At 39.1% G+C, this 18,866-nt stretch overlaps 1 long non-coding RNA gene across 2 annotated transcripts in view; it reads right to left on the reverse strand.

Moving 5' to 3' along the window:
• LOC103886978 overlaps positions 1-18,866 on the reverse strand; it is a 73,041-nt gene that overhangs the window by 46,653 nt on the left and 7,522 nt on the right. For both annotated transcript variants that reach the window (XR_004176282.1, XR_650882.4), the window contains exon 2: positions 13,756-13,887. This is a non-coding gene — a long non-coding RNA (uncharacterized LOC103886978). The remainder of the gene's footprint in view (positions 1-13,755; positions 13,888-18,866) is intronic.

Raw genomic sequence — 18,866 nt, forward strand, 5'->3', positions numbered from 1 at the left:
TGATTTTGTTCCATAAGACCCATTCTGGACCTCAGACCTCCAGAACGATGAGAGAACCAATTTGTGTTGTTTGAAGCCACTAAATTTGTGGTAATTTGTTACAGCAGAAATAGGAAACTAGTGAGCTGTCTCTGTAGAGACTACTTTTTATGAAAAGAAAGACATGGTATTTAGATATTGTAGGAGTATAGAATGTTAGATTTAAAGGTTCATCTCTGCTCTATCTAATCCAATAGCTTCATTTTTTTAGTTGAAATTAATGATGAAAAAAGTATCTGCCAAACTTTTTCTTATTTAAACTGATTATGTTACTCTTGTTTTGAAACTATATATGTAGCAGCATGATTCATGATAGCCCCAAACTGGAAACAGCCCAAATATCATCAATAATAGAGTAGAAAAAGAAATTGTTATATATTTCTTCAATATTACATAGCAACGAGAATGTATGAACTACAGTTACATGCAGTAATGTTGATGAACTGCTTGAACTCATGTCATTGTTGCTGGAAAGAAGCTGGATACAAAAGAGTTAATACCATATGATTCCATTTACATAAAGTTCAAAAATAGGTAAAACTAATCTATGATATTAAAAGTTACCTTGGATAGGGGTGGAGGCTAAGTAAGGACTGGGAGAGGGCAGAACGGAGACCTTTGGGACACTGGCAATGTTGTGTTTCTTGATCTGTGCTGGATATATGGGTGGGTTCACTTTGTGAAAATTCATATTAATTGTACAAACTTCTGCATGTTATATAATAATAAAAAGGTGACTTAAAATAAAACTATATGAATGTGTATGATCTGAATGGTGGTTCTAACAATAGCTTGACCTAAAGAATATGAACTTTTAGTAGGAAAGCAATGAGCAAAATCCCCTGCTGGGTCCTTCCTGGATCCGCTGCCCAAAAGGAGAGCCAACAATCCTCCGTGACTTTAGAATATTGACTATAAAATTTTGTCCTAAAATACATTTGAAACACTTGCTTTATGTGTCGACTTATTAACCTCTCTGCCTCCAGGACACATTATTTTTCAAGCTGGTGTTTAAAAATATTTAATTGTGGGTAAGTAATCTAGGTTGGAAAGGAAGTCTTTATAAGTTAAGGATAAATAACAGTTGCCTAGTGATGATCCTGTGGAAGAACAAGGCTTTCTGGTGTGTTTGGAATGGTCTCTACTAAGGGGACTCTTTATTTTAAGCAGGATGCAAGTGGAAAGCTAAGCCCAAAGCCTAACTAATGAGACCCTTCACACCAAATATTGTGGCAGGGTAATTTGTACAAAGCCGATGAATTCATTTTTGGAATGCTGAACAATTTATATATTAAAAAGTGTCTAGATTAAGATTAAATACATAATATGTATTTAAATAAAAATATTCAACAGTTTCAATGAAAAATAGAATTTTCTATGACAAATATGTTCTATAAGCTGTTCAGTCCTCACATAATTTTTGATTTCTTGCAAGTAAAAATGAGTAGATAATAGTTGAATAACTTGGAGAAATTCTTGCTCTTCAGCAAACATTAAGGAGAACTTCAATTAAATTTAAGGAAGTTCTCTACCCTTCCAGGTTTGTGCTCTTTGTTTATTGTGTTTTTGAGGCCACAAGTGTGTGAGCACTACAAACATTCACTTATATTTGCTAATAAGGATAAGGGCCAACCCAGTACTTAGAATTCCCAAAGTAGTTACATCAACCAGATTATTTCTTCACAAGGTTCATTATCACATATAATTCTGACCTCTAGTTTTTCTTTAAGCTTACCTAAGGTTGAAAAAGTTTTGGAGGATTCTTAAATTTTTTTTTTACAACTTTGAGGGAGCTCAAATTATAAAGTTGGATATTGACTTAACACAGTTTGATTTTTGACAACTTATTTCCTACCAAATAAAATGAATTAAAGTTAGCACTCAGCTCTGGTAGAGAATATTAAAAACAACAACAATGATAACAGAAACACCCTGAAAACATAAATAAAAGGCAAATAGTATGTAAACACTGCAGTGCTGAGTAGCTAGTCAAGAGAAAATATGAATGCTCTTATCTTTAGGTCAAAGCTGACAGGATTTTTATGTCAACTTAAGTAAGAAGAATAATTTTATATGCTACTTTATCCATACTAGTACTTAGGTTACAAAATTGGTTGGGAGAAATTTTGGGACAATGATATATTGAAGAACAAATGAATAGAAAAGGAACATATCATGTACTACATAAAATTTTTAAAATTTTATTTTAAAATATTTTCTGGTTTATGAAGTCTCAGACTACTTGTTAAAATCAGTACTTATTTACTAAAATAATAACACTTATAATACTTATTTACAACTATAATGTAAGAGTTTTTAAAATAAGATTGCCTCCTTTCCTCTCTCCTTACTTCTGTCCTTTCTCTCCATCAGTGAGTAAGGTGCAGTGACAGACTTGCAGTGCTTCTCAATGTGCATTGAGGAGTTTATTCAATGTAGGTTCTCATTCAGTAGGTCTGTGGTTGATCCTGGAAATCTGTGTGTGTAATACACTGCCAGGGGATGCCGATGCTGTTGGACCTTGGACTAGAATTTGAATAGCAAGGATTGGAAAGAACATGTATTCGTCCATTCTCAAACTGCTATAAAGAATGACCTGAGACCGAGTAATTTATGAAGAAAAGAGGTTTGACTGACTCACAGTTCCACAGGCTGTACAGGAAGCATGGCTAGGAGGCCTCAGGTGACTTACAATCATGGCAGAAGGTGAAGGGGAAGCTGGCATGTCATACCATGGAGGAGCGGGAGAGAGCGAGAGTGAGGGGGGAACTGCCACGTACTTTTTAAAAATTATACTTTAAGTTCTGGGGTACATGTGCACAATGTACAGGTTTGTTACATAGGTATACATGTGCCACGTTGGTTTGCTGCACCCATCAACTCATCGTTTATATTAGATAGTTCTCCTAATGCTATCCCTTCCCCAGCCCACCATCCCTGACAGTCTGCAGTGTGCGATGTTCCCCTCCCTGTGTCCATGTGTTCTCATTGTTCAGCTCCCTCTTATGAGTGAAAACATGTAGTGTTTGGTTTTCTGTCCTCTGATAATTTGCTGAGAATGATGGTTTCCAGCTTCATGTCCCTGCAAAGGACATGAACTCATCCTTTTTTTTTGGCTGCATAGTATTCCATGGTGTATATGTGCCACATTTTCTTTATCCAGTCTATTACTGATGGACATTTGGGTTGGTTCCAAGTCTTTGCTATTGTGAATAGTGCTGCAATAAACATACGTGTGCATGTGTCTTTATAGCAGCATGATTTATAATCCTTTGGGTATATACCTGGTAATGGGATTGCTGGGTCAAATGGCATTTCTAGTTCTAGATCCCTGAGGAATGACCACAGTGTCTTCCACAATGGTGAACTAATTTACACTCCCCTCAACGTGTAAAAGTGTTCCTATTTCTCCATATCCTCTCCAGCACCTGTTGTTTCCTGACTTTTTAATGATCACCATTGTAACTGGCGTGAGATGGTATCTCATTGTGGTTTTGATTTGCATTTTGCTAATGACAAGTGATGATGAGCATTTTTTCATGAGTCTGTTGGCTGCATAAATGTCTTCTTTTGAGAAGTGTCTGTTCATGTCCTTTGCCCACTTTTTGATGGCGTTGTTTTATTCTTGTAAATTTGATTAAATTCTCTGTAGATTCTGGATATTAGCCCTTTGTCAGATGGACAGATTGCAAAAATTTTCTCCCATTCTGTAGGTTGCCTGTTCACTCTGCTGATAGTTTCTTTTGCTGTGCAAACTTTAGTTTAATTAGATTCCATTTGTCTATTTTGGCTTTTGTTGCCATTGCTTTTAGTGTTTTAGTCATGAACTCTTTGCCCATGCCTATGTCCTGAATGGTATTGCCTAGGTTTTCTTCTAGGGTTTTTATGATTTTAGGTCTTACATTTAAATCTTTAATCCATCTTGAGTTAATTTTTGTATAAGGTGTAAGGAAGGGATCTAGTTTCAGCTTTCTACATATGGCTAGCCAGTTTTCCCAGCACCATTTATTAAATAGGGAATCCTTTCCCCATTTCTTGTTTTTCTCAGGTTTGTCAAAGATCAGATGGTTGTAGATGCGTGGTGTTATTTCTCAGGCCTCTGTTTTGTTCCATTGGTCTATATATCTGTTTTGGAACCAGTACCATGCTGTTTTGGTTACTGTAGCCTTGTAGTATAGTTTGAAGTCAGGTAGCTTGATGCCTCCAGCTTTGTTCTTTTGGCTTAGGATTGTCTTGGCTATGTGGGCTTTTTTTTTAGTTCCATATGAAATTTAAAGTAGTTTTTTCCAATTCTGTGAAGAAAGTCATCGGTAGCTTGATGGGGATGGCATTGAATCTATAAATTACTTTGGGTAGTATAGCATTTTCATGATATTGATTCTTCCTATCTATGAGCAAAGAATATTCTTCCATTTGTTTGTGTCCTCTTTTATTTCGTTGAGCAGTGGTTTGTCGTTCTCCTTGAAGAGTTCCTTCACATCCCTTGTAAGTTGGATTCCTAGGTATTTTATTCTCTTTGAAGCTATTATGAATGGGAGTTCACTCATGATTTGGCTCTCTGTCTGTTATTGGTGTGTAGAAATGCTTGTGATTTTTGCACATTGATTTTGTATCCTGAGACTTTGCTAAAGTTGCTTATCAGTTTAAGGAGATTTGGGGCTGAGACGATGGGGTTTTCTAAATATACAATCATGTCATCTGCAAACAGGGACAGTTTTACTTCCTCTTTTTCTATTTGAATACCCTTCATTTCTTTCTCTTGCCTGATTGCCCTGACCAGAACTTCCAACGCTATGTTGAATAGTAGTGGTGAGAGAGGGCATCCTTGTCTTGTGCCAGTTTTCACAGGGAATGCTTCCAGTTTTTGCCCATTCAGTATGACATTGGCTGTGGGTTTGTCATAAATAGTTCTTATTATTTTGAGATGCAGTCCATCAATACCTAGTTTATTCAGAGCTTTTAGCATGAAGGACTGTTGAATTTTGTCAAAGGTGTTTTCCACATCTATTGAGATAATCATGTGGTTTTGTCATTGGTTCTGTTAATGTGATGGATTACGTTTATTGATTCGCATATGTTGAACCAGCATTGCATCCCAGGGATGAAGCCGACTTAATTGTGGTGGATAAGCTTTTTGATGTGCTGCTGGATTCGGTTTGCCAGCATTTTATTGAGGATTTTCGCATCAATGTTCATCGGGGACATTGGCCTATAATTCTCTTTTTTTGTTGTGTCTCTGCCAGTCTTTGGTATCAGGATAATGCTGGCCTCATAAAATGAGTTAGAGAGGATTCCTTCTTTCTCTATTGAATGGAATAGCTTCAGAAGGAATGGTACAAACTCCTCTTTGTACCTCAGGTAGAATTCGGCCGTGAATCCATCTGGTCCTGGACTTTTTTTGGTTAGTAGGCTATTAATTATTGCCTTAATTTCAGAACCTGTTATTGGTCTATTCAGAGATTTGACTTCTTCCTGGTTTAGTCTTGGGAGGGTGTATGTGTCCAGGAATTTATCCATTTCTTCTAGATTTTCTAATTTATGTGCGTAGAGGTGTTTATAGTATTCTCTGATGGTAGTTTGTATTTCTGTGGGATTGGTGGTGATACCCCCTTTATCATTTTTTATTGTGCCTATTTGATTTTTCTCTCTTTTCTTCTTTATTAGTCTTGCTAGCAGTCTATCTATTTTGTTGATCTTTTCAAAAAACCATCTCCTTGATTCATTGATTTTTTAAAGGGTTTTTTATGTCTCTAGGTCCTACAGTTCTGCTCTCATCTTAGTTATTTCTTGTCTTCTGCTAGCTTTTGAATGTGTTTATTCTTGCTTCTCTAGTTCTTTTAATTGTGATGTTAGGGTATTGATTTTAGATCTTTTCTGCTTTCTCTTGAGGGCATCAAGTGCTATAAATTTCCCTTTACACACTGCTTTAAATGTGTCCCAGAGATTCTAGTATGTTGTGTCTTAGTTCTCATTGGTTTTAAATAACATCTTTATTTCTTCCCTCATTTTGTTGTGTACCCAGTAGTCATTCAGGAGCAGGTTGTTCAGTTTCCACACAGTTGAGTGGTTTTGAGTGAGTTTCTTAATCCTGAGTTCTAATTTGATTGCACTGTTGTCTGAGAGATAGTTTGTTATGATTTCTGTTCTTTTACATTTGCTGAGGAGTGTTTTACTTCCAATTATGTGCTCAATTTTAGAATAAGTACAATGTGGTGCTGAGAATAATGTATTTTCTTTTCATTTGGGCTGGAGAGTTCTGTAGATGTCTATTAGGTCTGCTTGGTCTAGAGCTGAGTTCAAGTCCTGTATATCCTTGTCAATTTTCTGTCTTGTTGATCTGTCTTTGACAGTGGGGTTTTAAAGTCTCCTATTATTGTGTGGGAGTCTAAGTCCCTTGTAGGTTTCTAAGAACTTGCTTTATGAATCTAGGTGCTCCTGTATTGGGTGCATATATATTTAGAATAGTTAGCTCTTCTTGTTGAATTGATCCTTTTACCATTATGTAATGGCCTTCTTTGTCTCTTTTGATCTTTGTTGGTTTAAAGTCTGTTTTGTCAGAGACTAGGATTGCAACCTCTGCTTTTTTTTGCTTTCCATTTGCTTGGTAGATTTTTCTCCATCCCTTTATTTTGAGTGTATGTGTGTCTTTGCATGTGAGATGGGTCTCCTGAATACAGCACACTGATGGAACTTGACCCTTTATCCAACTTGTTAGTCTGTGTCTTTTAATTGGGGCATTTAGCCTATTTACATTTAAGGTTAATATTGTTATGTGTGAATTTGATCCTGTCATTATGATGCTAGCTGGTTATTTTGCCTGTTAATTGATGCAGTTTCTTCCTAGCATCAATGGTCTTTACAATTTGGTACATTTTTGCAGTGGCTGTTACTGGTTGTTCCTTTCCATGTTTAGTGCTTCCTTCAGGAGCTCTTGTAAGGCAGGCCTGGTGGTGACAAAATCTGTCAGCATTTGCTTGTCTGTAAAGGATTTATTTCTCCTTCACTTATGAAGCTTAGTTTGGCCGGATATGAAATTCTGGGTTGAAGATTCTTTTCTTTAAATTGAATATTGGCCCCCACTGTCTTCTGGCTTCTGGGTTTCTGCTGAGAAATCTGCTGTTAGTCTGATGGGCTTCCCTTTGTGGGTAACCCGACGTTTCTCTCTGGCTGCCCTTAACATTTTTTCCTTCATTTCAACCTCAGGGAATCTGATGATTATGTGTCTTGGGATTGCTCTTCTCAAGGAATATCTTTATGATGTTCTCTGTATTTCCTGAATTTGAATGTTGGCCTGGCTTGCTAGGTTGGGGAAGTTCTCCTGGATATTAACCCGAAGAGTGTTTTCCAGCTTGGTTCCATTCTCCCCGTCACTTTCAGGTACACCAGTCAAACGTAGATTTGGTCTTTTCACATAGTCCCATATTTCATGGAGACTTTGTTCGTTTCTTTTCACTCTTTTTTCTCTAATCTTGTCTTCTTGCTTTATTTCATTAATTTGAACTTCAATCATTGATATCCTTTCTTCTGCTTGATCGAATAGGCTATTGAAGCTTGTGTATGCTTCATGAAGTTCTTGTGCTGTGTTTTGCAGCTCCATCAGGTCATTTATGTTCTTCTCTACACTGGTTATTCTAGTTAGCCATTCCTCTAATCTTTTTTTAAGGTTTTTAGCTTCCTTGTGTTGGCTTAGAACATGCTCCTTTAGCTTGGAGAAGTTTCTTATTACCAACCTTCTGAAGCCTACTTCTGTTAACTCATCAAACTCATTCTCTGTCCAGTTTTTTCCCTTGCTGTGAGGAGTTGTGATCCTTTGGAGGAGAAGAGGCATTCTGGATTTTGGAATTTTCAGCCTTTCTGCTCTGGTTTCTCCCCATCTTTGTGGTTTTATCTACCTTTGGTCTTTGATGTTGGTGACCTACGCATGGAGTTTTCATGTGGATGTCCTTTTTGTTGATGTTGATGCTTCTTCTTTTTGTTAGTTTTCCTTCTAATAGTCAGGCCCCTCAGCTGCAGGTATGTTGGAGTTTGCTGGAGGTCCACTCCAAATGCTCTTTACCTGGGTATCACCAGCAGAGGCTATAGAACAGCAAATATTGCTGCCTGATACTTCCTCTGGAAACTTCGTCCCAGGGGGGCACCCGCCAGATGCCAGTCAGAGCTCTCTTGTATGAGGTGTCCATCGGCCCCTACTGGGAGGTATCTCCCAGTAAGGCTACACAGGGGTCAGGTACCCACTTGAAGAGGCAGTCTATCCGTTATCAGAGCTTGAATGCCATGCTGGGAGAACCACTGCTCTCTTCAGAGTGGTCAGTCAGGGATGTTTAAGTCTGGAGAAGCTGTGCCCACCACTGCCCCTTCCCCCAGGTGCTCTGTCCTAGGGGGATGAGGGTTTTATCTCTAAGTCCCTGACTGGGGCTGCTGCCTTTTTTTCAGATATGCCCTGCCTACAGAGGTGGAACCTAGAGAGGCAGTCAGCCTTGCTGAACTGCGGTGGGCTCCACCCAGTTCGAGCTTTCTGGCAGTTTTGTTTACACTGTGAGCATAAAACTGCCTACTCATGCCTCAGCAATGGCAGATGCCCCTCCCTCCACCAAACTGCAGCATCCCAGGTCGATCTCAGACTGCTGCACTAGCAGCGAGAATTTCACGTCAATGGATCTTAGCTTGCTGGGTTCCGTCGACATGGGGTCTGCTGTGCCAGGCACCAGAGGGAATCTCCTGGTCTGCTGGTTGTGAAGACTGTGGGAAAAGTGCTGTATTTGGGCAGGAGTGTACTGTTCCTCCCGGTACAGTCTCTCTCATGGCTTCCCTTGGCTAGGAAAGGGAAATCCCCTGACCCCTTGTGCTTCCTGGGTGAGGCAATGCCCCGCCCTGCTTCGGCTCACACTCTGTGGGCTACACCCACTGTCCAACCAGTCTCAATGAGATGAACCAGGTGCCTCAGTTGGAAATGCAGAAATCACCCATCTTCTCTGTCAGTCTCACTGGGAGCTGCAGATCAGAGCTATTCCTATTTGGCCATCTTGGAAGAGTCCTCCTGCCACACACTTTTAAACCATCAGATCTTGTGAGAACTCACTGTCATAAGAACACCATGGGGGAAGTCTGCCCCCGTAATCCAATTACCTCCCACCAGGTGCCTCCCCTGACACACAGGGATTACAATTCCACATGAGATTTGGGTGGGGACACAGAGCCAAACCATATCAGAAGAGTTCCTCCTCAAAGAGTTCATAGTCTACTTGCAGCCACTTCCACTCTCCACTTGAATTCAAAAAGTTTCTGTTGATTTTTCTGATAACATGTACAACCCAGATGCCAACCTGGAGTTTCTCCCTTTTTTTAAGATCTAGACAGAATTGGATAGAAACACAACCCCGTTTTGATAGCCTATAAAAATTCAGACTTTCCCAGTTTATTGAAAGAACCCAGAGGTAAAACTTGGTCCTTCTCTAATTTTGACAGAAAACTTCCTTCACAGAGAAGCTGTCTATATCTGTTTGTAGACTGACTGTTGTAGAAGAAGATAAAGGAAGAGTTAATGTAACCAGAGCAAGCCCCTCTGAAAGGAATGGTGGGCTCTTGCTTCCACAGAGTAGCTCAGTATCTTGATCTTCTCACTGTCTGAAGTGCTGTATCCATCCTGCAATACACACTATAATTGCCATCCATAAGCTCGGGCTTCCCAAATGTGTGCAAGAGAGCAGCACCTGAGCTACATCTAATCAGACCCCTATTTGAACTCTCTTTTAAAACAAGTAAGGCAAAATCTTCCTTCTGTCTGGAGAAATCTCTTGTTTAGTGTAACTGTTTAATAGCTAATAATGTAAGTAATATCAAAAAGCATGCTGAAATGATTAGACAGGATAATAGACAACATAAAGCAATGTTTAATTACTTGGTAAGTACTGGCTGTGTGCCAATGTACAGATCAACTATCAGGTGTGTGTGTGACTTCCTCCCATTCTTTACATTACTTAAAGTCACTTAATCACATAAGCAATAATATAAATGTGTTTAGTATTTTACTTATATATAGGACAAAAATTGCCAATGCTCTCTAGCCAAAGACCACCAGGAACATACTTGTTATTGACAAGTTGGATCTATTACTCTGGCAGTGAGGAAGAAGGCATTCCATGGGGAACATCCTCTTATGCTAGCTGCCACTCACCCTACATTTGCATAACTTAGAAGTTTATTCATATAACTCTTCTGAACAAGAAGCTAAAGTTCTGTCACCTTTTAAAAGGCAAAAATAAAAAATGGCGAAAGGTGAGTATCTTGCTATATTGGTAAACGAGAAGGAGTGATAAAAGGAGAACCAAGGAGACTGTGGTGAGGAAACTGGAAGTTTCAAAGTAGTGAGTGATCAGTACTTTCAATCTTCCTCAGGTTAAGTAAGATGAAGACTGAGGAGAATCCACTGGATTTGGACTTTGAGTCATTGTTGGGTAGACACATGACTGCAGTGGTTTGAAGAGTGAGTGAGAGGTGAAGTAGAGACTGCAGTTGGCCCTCAGTATCCATGTACTATGCATCCATGTATTCAACCAACCTCAGATGGAAAATATTTTAAAAATTGTGCCTATATTGAACATGTACAGCTTTTTTTTTTCTTTATACCCTAATCAATGCAGTATAACAACTATTTACAGAGCATTTACATTATATTAGGCATTATAAGTAATGTAGAGAAGATTTAAAGTATATTGGAGGATGTGCATGGGTTGTATGCAAATACTATACCATTTTATATCAGGAATTTGAGCACCCTTGGAGTTTGGTATCACAGGAATGTCCTGGAACCAGTCATCCAGGAATAGGGAGGGACAGCTGTACTTGTCTTGCAGGAATCTTGGCTGTGAAAGGATACTGTGAGGGGATGCTGTGTGTGTTTGGGGTAGGGGGGTTGGGGGCTTGGGGGAGGGGGGAGGGTGGAGAGTGACAATGTTGCAGGTAGGCTTCCTCAGAAGAAAGTGTGGCTTTGAGGATTTCCAGCCTCACTTTTATTATCTGTCTCTTTAGGAATTTTGAGTTAACCAAGGGACTGGTATATCACGATCAACTATTGAAATGCCAAAATGCTAAGTGAATTATTTTAAAAATAAACGTCATATCTCAAAACAATTTTAGATTTACAGAAAAGTTGCAGTCAGTACAGACAATTCTAATACACCTTGCACCCAACTTCTCTTCCTATTATCTTAACATCAATATGATACATTTGTTATAATTAATAAATCAATATTCATACATTATTATTAACTAAAATATATACTGTATTCAGGTTTTCTTAGTTTTTACCTAATATCCTTTCCTTATTACAGGATCCCATCCAGGATACATAACATTTAGTTATGTTTAAAAAAAAACAAAAGTAACTGGGAAGCCATTAGGCTGAGAGGTTTCTGGGAAGCCATGAGGCTGAGAGAGATCTGTGTTCTGGGTTTCTGTGTAAGCAAACCTTGAAACCCATCTCAGAGTAACTTTACTCATCAGAAACTGCCAACTAGAGACTTGAAGGATACTGTCTTACTTTAACCAGTCAAACATTTTCTTTGTATTGCTTCTATGAACACTTCATAAAAGCGTTCTCCTCATACCCCCTCTATGGAGCCCAAACCACATATGGTTTGGTGCTGCCTGATTCATGAATTGCTCACTGCTCAAATTAACTCTAAAATTTTCATGTGCCAAAGTTTATCTTTTCATGGTCTCATCTTGACTGTGACAGTTTCTCTGATTTTTCTTGTTTTTGATGACCTTGATAGCTTGGAGGAGTACTGGTCAGGTACTTTGTAGAATGTACGTCAACTGGAATTTGTCTGACGCTTTTCTCACTATTAAACTGGGGTTGTGGGTTTGGGTGAGGAAGACCACAGAAGTAAAGTATCACTTTAATCCCCTCACATCAAGGGTACATACTGCCAGCATTACTTATCGCTGTCGATGTTGACCTTGATCACATGGCCAATATGGTGTTTGTCAGGTTTCTCCACTGTTAAGTTACTCTTCCTTCCCCATTCTCTTTTCGTACTGTCCTTATGGATGGAAGTCACTATGTGAAGTCTGTACTCAAGGAGTGGGCAATTGTATTCTACCTCCTTGAGGGTGAGGTTCTACATAAATTATTTGGAATTTTTATGCATCAGAGTTTTGTCTCGTCTCCCCAGGATAAATGGATTTTTAATCCTTAAAAAGACTGAATGACAGCCGGGTGCGGTGGCTCACACCTGTAACTTTGAGAGGTTGAGGCGGGTGGATCATGAGGTCAGGAGATCGAGACCATCCTGGCTAACACAGTGAAACTCCGTCTCTACTAACAATACAAAATGTTACCTGGGCATGGTGGCATGCACCTGTAGTCCCAGCTACTCAGGAGGCTGAGGCAGGAGAATTGCTTGAGCCCAGGAGGTGGAGGTTGCAGTGAGCCAAGATCACACCACTGCACTGCAGCCTGGGTGACAGAGCAAGACTCCATCTCAAAAAAAAAAAAAAAAAAACACTGAATGACTTCATGCCTTGCCTACTAAGATTAAACTCATAGGATAAATTTTATCCAGGAAGCTAGCTATTTGGTTCATTTTTTTCAATACAGATTAACATGCTGATGGTAGCAGAAGTTGAGAGCAGTGAAGAAGAGCCTCACGAAAATAATATTGAACGTGTCTTATTCACATGTTTCTTTGCACAGTCATTAACATTTCCACAGGCCAAGTAAAAAGTCATATAGTGGAAACGACTTGTAACTGAGTGATTTGAATAACACAAAGCTGAAGTACTGGATCAAGATCTTTTTTTTAATATTTATTTTTTGAAACAGGGTCTTGCTGTGTCAGCCAAGCTGGAGTGCAGTGGTATGATTACAGTTCACTGTAATCTTGACCTTCTGGGCTCAAGTCATTCTTGCACCTCAGCCTCTTGAATAGCTGGGACCACAGGTGTATGTGTATTTTTAATTTTTTTTTTTGTAGAGACAGGATCTTGCTATGTTGCTCAGGCTGGTCTTGAACACCTGGGCTCAAGTGATCCTCCTGCATCAGCCTCCCAAAATGCTGGAATTATAGGCATGAGCCACTGCACCTGGCCTAATTGTCACTTTTCATTTTCTGACTTCTGAATAGGTAGTATCGTGTAAAAAATTAGAGAGTTTCTGCTCTCTATAATTAGCATTGGGAATAGAAGAGAAACCGCAGAAGAAAGCAAACTGGTTGTGCTGGTCAGCCATAGTTCATCTAAATTCTACCACTTACTAGTTGTGTGACCTAGGGAAAATTACTTGACCTCTGTAAGCCTCAATTTTCTCACCCATAAATTGAGAAAAGTAATAATACCTACATAACATAATTTTGGGGGACTAAATGAGATAATATACTTTTAAGTGTATTTGTAAACTCTAAAGTTGCACTGGTTGCTCAAGCTGACACTCAATTGCTGGGGCTGACACTCAGCCAGGGTGCACTGCACCAGCCAGCAGAGATGTTTATACCTAGTGTTTGTTAGATTGGCCAGGCCTCAAGCTGCATTCACTGTTAAATATTGTGAATATCACCACTGCTAGCGACTGGGGAGCCATACTGAGTCAGCTTCCTCCTGGCAGTCACAGCCATTTATGTACTGTTGGAACTAGCACCGTAGCTGGGCCTCACTACATGTGGATGACTAAGATTCTCTGATGTCTGGGGATATGAGTGTGGGCAGCCAAAGATTTACCTTGATGGATTTTGAAACACAAACTTTCCTCTTGCAGAAGGCGTACTGGCTATCCTTGGGTCAGCATGTAATGCTGGTGTATTGCTTCACAGAGTATGCACAGACAGGCAGGCAGACATTCCTGTATTCATTCTGCGGATGAAAACAGTGGACATAATTAGTATTTAGTAAATATAGTTTTGTTCCTTTCCTTGCTTTCCCTTTCTTAAAATGTTACCCAAAGTAATGAACACATGACGGAAATCATACCCCTGAATAATTGCTTAAGTATCAGTAGGTTAGGCATCAATACAAAGCTATCAAAAATTCCAAGCCATAAATATTACTGACTTTGGAGATGGTTCTTTCAGTGAATCATATGACACCATTAAATATAAAAATATATTGAGTCGCATCCCCTCAAATACATTATAACTTTAACGCTCTTTATTGAATCAATTCTACTTTTGTTGGAAAAAAAAATGATTTGTGCTTTTGAGAGAAACGATAATAGAATAATTTCCAAATTGCATCCTATGCTTTGTTTTTCCAAGTCAACACTTTGGCTAAGGAGTTTAGTTTTTGATTTGTAAAACTGTATCAATTGGCTAAGATTGAGTACACAAACTTTTTTATAATTGCAAGTTACTTATTAAGGTGGGCTTTTAAAAGGTCATGATTTTGGTGACAAAAGCAATCCCACATTCAATTTTGGTAATAAAAGTTAAAATCAAGCTGGGTGCTGTGGCTCACACCTGTAATCCCAGCACTTTGGGAGGTCAAGGCAGGTGGATCACTTGAGGCCAGGAATTCAAGACCAGCCTGGCCAACGTGGCGAAACGTTGTCGCTACAAAAAACACAAAAATTAGTTGGGCATGGTGGTGTACTCCTGTAATCCCAGCTACTCAGGTGGCTGAGAGATGAGACTTGCTTGAACCCATAAGTGGAAGGTTGCAGTATGCCTAGATTGTGCCACTGCACTCCAGCCTGGGCAACAGAACAAGACTGTCTCAAAAAAGAAAAAAATAAATAAAATCAATAGTCCATGAGGAAAAACAAGAACATTTCCATTTCCTTCTCATTATCTAGCTTTGAAGATCTGACTTCAACTGCAGGGAGAATGGAAACTTTCTGCACCATTTCAGAACTTAGTGATTTTTCCTTTCCCCAGTCACAAGTCTTATAGTATAAAAACTATCATGAGGTAGTTGGAGATAAGGTTTATAACATCAGTTTATTCTTTTATTTCATCCATAGGTATTTCATAGTTCTTAGAAATTCTCACTACTGAGCACAGTGGCATTGTCTTCATTTAATTTTGTTAAGCATATCACTTGACAATACTGAATTTGAATTCTATTAAGAAGACAATACATATGATCAAAGAAACTGGGAGTGAAATGGGCCATGAAATCCACTGGATATACTCACATGTAACCCATGCAATGTCTGGATGACTTTAATCTGTGTGAGAGGAAAGAATTTTAAAAACCAGAAAGGTTCTCAGAAATCATCATGTAATTTGCATCTTTTTACAGTGGAGGAAACCTTCATCGAAGTTAAGCAACTTACACTAAAACAGAGCTGCTCAGGAAAACTGAGCTGACTCATGGTCTAAGTTCTTTGTGCTTATTTTACTGCTTCTTACCCAGTGCTGATTAGGGCATAGTTTAATCCTACAGAGAATCAGATGCTTCCAAAGTCACAGACTTGTAACTGAAACAGTCAGCTTCATTCATCGCACTTTTAAAGAAGTGAGACAGCAGGGCTCAAATCTGGCTGTTAGAGGTGTGTGAAAAGTAATGTTTTATTATTACTAGTAAAATGTATAAATGGTATACATTACAATGGTATGCTTTTGGTTACAAGGAATAAAATCCCAAATAGAACTAGCTAAGGTAAAAAAAAAAAGAGGATGCTTTGATATTAGGATTCTAAGATATCTTACATAATTGAAGAAAGAGCTGCACCACCAAATCAAAGGTAAAGCTGGCTTTGAGAACAACCTGAACAGTGACTGAATGTTGCTGGGATTCTCATTCTCTCTATCTCTTTCTAGCTCTCAGAACCTTCTTTAAGCTTTCACTTTGAACTCCTAGGGATGTTGGGGGTGGGGTGAGGGAAGTTGCTGAACAGAAAGTAAGAGCTTTTTTTTGAGGGGGGGTTACTCAAAACTAGGTTCAAATTCTGCTTTGCAATTTTACCTTGGACATATTATTTAATGTCTCTGAAGGAATAAAAGTTCAATAATAACTGCCTTTTGGGGTTTTGGGGAAGAATAACATGCAACAATGTACATAATGCACTTAGCATAACTGTTGGCCTATAGTAGCTACTCAATAAATGGTACGGTTATTGTTATACATTTAAGATATTATTTGATTCCAGGTCGTTCGTCCCTACTCTTCCACCATAACCCTGGCTGAAAAGCCAACAGACACAAAGCCAACTGATAAAGATCAGTTTTCATAGAATCTAAGGTGCCACCACAATTCCCCCCAAAACTCCACTAATACCTCCAGGACTTCTTTCCAAGATGTTAATAGTCATTTTGTCATTCTGTAAGATTTCATGATCTCAGAAATCAAGTCATCAAGGATATGACAAAATAATGCATGTGCAAGCCATCTTGTCTGCTGCCTGGCTAATGCCAAGGCAAGATGCCATTGATGGTATGGAGCTTCTTGATTTCAGAGATGTTTTTATATATATATATATAATGCATCTAAAAAGTGATATACAGTCTGGGCATGGTGGCTCACACCTGTAATCCCAGCAGTTTGGGATGCTGAGGCAGAAGGATCATTTGAGATCAGGAGTTTTAGACCAGCCTGGACAACATAGCAAGACCCTGTTTCTACAAATAATAATAATAAAATAAAAAGTGATATATAAAGAATACTAGACTGCCCATATCACTACAGGTACCTGACTTAGCCAAAAATAAATATCATTATAAAATTATTTGAAATAGTGAGTTCATTTAATGCATTAAAAATTATTTGAATAACGGCTGGCTGCAGTGGCTCATGTCTGTAATCCCAGCACTTTGGAAGACTGATGTGGGCAGATCATTTGAGGTCAGGAGTTCAAGACCAACCTGGCCAACTTTGTGAAACCCTGTCTCTACTAAAAATACAAAAAATTAGCCAGGTGTGGTGGCTCATGCCTGTAGTCCCAGCTACTCAGGAGGCTGAGGCAAGAGAATCGCTTGAACCCAGGAGGTGGAGATTGCAGTGAGCTGAGATCGTACTACTTGGTGACAGCGAGACTTGGTCTCAAAAAAAAATTTTTTTTTTGAATAACAGTCTGTGTAAAATAAGGTGTACTTGAATCGATCATTTTTTTTTCTTTTGGTTAATATTAACAGACAATGGTAGGCTGAACTTTTAGGCTAAAAACAATTTTCCCTAAGTGAAGATTTGGTTTTCTTCAATTCTACTATCATTTCATTCACAGAGACACTTTGGTGCCAATTGAAGACACTTGAAACTTGTATTTTTTTCTTGCCAAGATTTGTTGTTATAACATAAAAATCAAGCAGTAGCAAAGCTTACATATTTTTTAAAAGAATAAATTCCCTTTAGTTTTTAAGCTGAGAGCATACTCAGCCCAAATTCAGAAAAAAACGGGAATCTTGTGAAAATATGAACTTGCTTACCTGTCTATTTTCCCCCAATACTTTAAAAAATCGAGATGTACATAAAATAAAATGCACAGCTCTTAAAGGTACAGTTAAACGGCTTAAACTCATGTAACTACTACCTCAATTAAGAAATAGAGCATTTTAATCAACAATAAAAATTTCCCTTGGATCCCTCTCCAGTGAATCCCCTACCCCCTTCAACATAATCTGATCTGTTAATTTAAGCCATGGTCAACAACATATTGAAGCATCAGAAAAATAAAAGGAGAAGCATCAGAAAAATTTAAAAAAAAATACAAAAGAAAAAGAAGCTTCTTAAGAGATCATGACCTATAGAGTTAGATATCTAAATGCCTCTTCTTAATTTTAATTACTATGGTTATATTGTTACACATCACTTGCCTATCTATGAGTGACTTAGTTATTTTAAAAGTGATTAATAGTAACTTGTATAGTAACAAAACATTATACCCTACTCACTTATTCAGGTGGAAATACGATAGATTTCTAGCTAGCCTGGATCAGGTACCATGGGGTATCTCATTTCAGTTTGGGACATAAATACTGTATAGATTTACCTACCACATGACTTCCAGACTCAACCCAGTAATTTCAAAAGTTTATATTGTATAGTAGCTTTAAATTACTTTGAAAGCCATTTTTATTTGCGCATAATATAATCAAGTGAAGTAGTAACTGTGAGCAACTATTAGTCAAATGTGAAAAGTTACTGTAAAGGTGGCATGCACTCCTCTTTTCGGCTCCTGTATGAAACTGTGGGGTTTCGTTAGGATTAATCCATTGTTTCATTTGCCCATTTGTATTTTCTTCACTATTGTCAATGTGAATCAAGTAAAGACATCAGTATTAATCTACCTGCTTAACACTGATGTGTGTCAACATGTTCAAGATCTAACAAAATCTGGTAGACATCAGAGTGGAGGTAATAAGAAAAGTGAACCATAACATATTTACTTACACACTATAACCATGCATTCATTCATTCTTGACTCATTCCACAAATATTCAATGTCTTTTACATGCCAGGCCCTGTGCTAAGAGTTGGAGATACTGAGAGGTGACAAGGTGCTAGCAGCCCTCACTCTAGGCGCCTCCTAGGCTTCAGTATCCACTCTGGCGGGGCTTGAGGAGACCTTCAGCCCACCACTGCACTGTGAGAGCCGCTCTCTGGGCTGGCCGAGGCTGGAGCCGATTCCCTCTGCTTGCTGGGGAGGTGTGGAGGGAGAGGCGCGGGCAGGAACCGGGGTCGCGTGTGTCCAGGCCAGCGCGAGGTCCGGGAAGCGTGATTGCAGGCTCCGCGGGCCCCGTACACGGAGCCGCAGGCCCAGGGCAGTGAGGGGCTTAGCACCCGGGCCAGCAGCTGCGGAGGTTGCGCCGGGTCCCCCAGCAGTGCTGGCCGGCCTGCGCTGCACTCGAATTCTCGCTGGGCCTTAGCTGCCTCCCCGCGGGGGCAGGGCTTGGGAC

This window comes from Papio anubis, chromosome 1 (assembly GCF_008728515.1).
Source record: "Papio anubis isolate 15944 chromosome 1, Panubis1.0, whole genome shotgun sequence".
Classification (NCBI taxonomy): domain Eukaryota; kingdom Metazoa; phylum Chordata; class Mammalia; order Primates; family Cercopithecidae; genus Papio; species Papio anubis.